The following is a 2,738-nucleotide window of genomic DNA, read 5'->3' as shown; positions in this document are numbered from 1 at the left end:
TCATTGAGTTTCTTGATCTCCTGAACCACAGCCATCATGATGGCTGTTGCGGACCCATCAGGCTTCTCCCTATCGTCTTTTAGTTCATCATCACCATCAACATTAATGGATTTAGGAATACTTGGGCTCCCAAAACTGGAAAAATCAATATTTTTAATGATTGATGCAAATGGGGTTCCTGGTTGGAATCTAGAGCCTGCCCCTTGGGTTTTTTCTAATTTTTGCTTTAGAGTTGACTCAGATTCTTTTAATTGCAGGATTTCTGCTTCGGTTTGGGCTACTTTTTCTTTCAGGCTTTCCAACTCAGCGATTTTTTGGAGAGCTGCATTCAATTGTCTTCAACGGTGGGTTGGGCCATTTTTGTAGGATATTTGAATTTTTGTAAATAAAAAAAAGGATTTAAAGAGGTAGATGCCCCACAGTGGGCGCCAATTGTTTTGTGTGGATTTTGTGCAAGGCGAAATCAGGTTAGGGCAGAGTTGTGTAGGGTTAACTAGCTCTAGATAGTCTGTCGGTCAGGCTGTCAGGGTACAATATGAAACTATAAATAAAATAACGACAACAATAATAAGACAAAGAATTTTGTACGTGGAAAACCCTTAAATGGGAAAAAACCACGGGCACCAAGCCAGGAGAGGATTTCACTATGTAATTTTGGAGAATTATTGTATGATAATGACAATGCTTATATCTCTCTAAATATTACGTATGTGAATGTATGCTTCTTCTTGTGTGAGAACGAGATGAATACAATATCTTCAAAGTGCTCCTTATATAATCTTCAATCTTGAACGGCTGCCTGATATGGTATTGAATGCGGATTATTCTCCATTATTGCCTGTAATAATTGTTAATATTCCTCCCTTAATTACTGCATTTACTGCGAGATCTTCTCACTTAATGCTGCGTATATAATCCTTTTATAATATGCGTATATGGTCTAATATCGTCCTGATATTTTAACCGTTCTCCTCTCCATGGCCTGGCGCCTATCTTCACGTGTCCTGATAGCCTGACACCCTGACGGCCTGACAATAAGGTTTAGATGAGATACTGATCAGGAAGGTCTGCGGATTTCCAGGCCTAACAATTATTATTATTATTATTATTATTATTATTATTATTATTATTATTATTATTATTATTATTATTATTATTATTATTATTATTATTATTATTATTATTATTATTATTATTATTATTATTATTATTATTATTATTATTATTATTATTACTATTATTATTATTACTATTATTATTATTACTATTATTATTATTACTATTATTATTATTACTATTATTATTATTATTATTATTATTATTATTATTATTATTATTATTATTATTATTATTATTATTATTCTCGAGTAAATCCCTTTATTATGTGTAGGTCAAACCCTCGGTCAATATTACCCGACTCATCTATTATTTTATTAATTATCGTCTTATTTGTAAATATTAATATAAATGCCTTTTAATTAATTACTCGAATTACATAAATTATTCTTATAAATACTTATCAAATTACGGGGTATTACACATATGATATGCTCTGAGCTAAACTGGTTATATATTTCGCAAGATCAATAATATATTCCTCAACCTACACCTTCTTTGTCCCATACACTAATTTCACAACTGTGTTGTCAACCACCTCCTTAATTGGTTCTTCCAATTTACCATTTCCAAACATACTACTTTTCATCTCGTATTTCTCTCCGGTTGACAGCAAACTACTAGTCAAACCTACGAGGGTAAAATAGTCTCTTTCAACTTTTCGTTCCATATGAACAACACGATCAACATAAACAAGCACCAAAAACAACAGAGGGCCGCCAAAGTGAGTCTCCTTTTCCTGCCATTCAACTTAGCTTTCCTGCAGACTTTTTAACGAAAAGGCACGCCATTTGTAATCTTTTATTTCTTCAACATTGATCAACGATTTCAATACATGATGATTAACCAAAGGCTTTTGGGTGTTTCTCATTAGCAAAGAAACAACTAAGATAACAAAGTAAACCTTGAACTCATCACCACCGTCATCGTGATTTATCAACCAATTCTCAAGCGTCTTGAGTGGAACTTGTCCATCTCTTATACCAAATTGTTGTTTCCATTTGGCATAAAACTCTTGAAACTCTTCTGATTCAGTGTGAGTTTTAGACATCTCAACTGTTATATGACCCATTGGAAATCCAAATGTTGATCTAACATCAGAAACCTTCAGGAATAGTTTTTCACCATCAGGAAGAGTAAGACAGTTTTGGTATGGGTTATACTGCTTGAGTAACCAATAGCCAAGCTTTAGAGGAATGGACCGAACCCTTAACCAATACAGTCCACTAAATCCTATCTATTCTATTGCATACCATTGTTCATATGATAAATGTTTAATAACCTCTACCATTCCCGTAGGAGACATCCTAGTATATGCACTCTTAAATGAAGAGAAATCAAACTTGTGCTTACTCTTTTCACAACGTGTTTCCTTCGCAGCATAATTTTGTTTCTTGTCATCAATTTCATCAGTCATCTTCTGGTGAAAAGCTAATATAGATTTGGATTTAGTGCAAGATGTCTCCGATTTACGCTTTTTGCTAATTTTCCCTTCATTTTATTTAACTATTGCTTGATCATTTGGTGCAGTATCAGTTCGACTTTCAGTTGGTTCCAACAAAAAATTAACTTTTCTGCGCTTTGGAGATTTTTTGTTTATATCCTCCATAGTCTGTAATTGT

This window comes from Silene latifolia, unplaced genomic scaffold (assembly GCF_048544455.1).
Source record: "Silene latifolia isolate original U9 population unplaced genomic scaffold, ASM4854445v1 chrun_scaffold_16, whole genome shotgun sequence".
NCBI lineage: Eukaryota > Viridiplantae > Streptophyta > Magnoliopsida > Caryophyllales > Caryophyllaceae > Silene > Silene latifolia.
The sequence above is the reverse complement of the archived record's forward strand: the minus strand, read 5'-3'. Positions refer to the sequence as shown.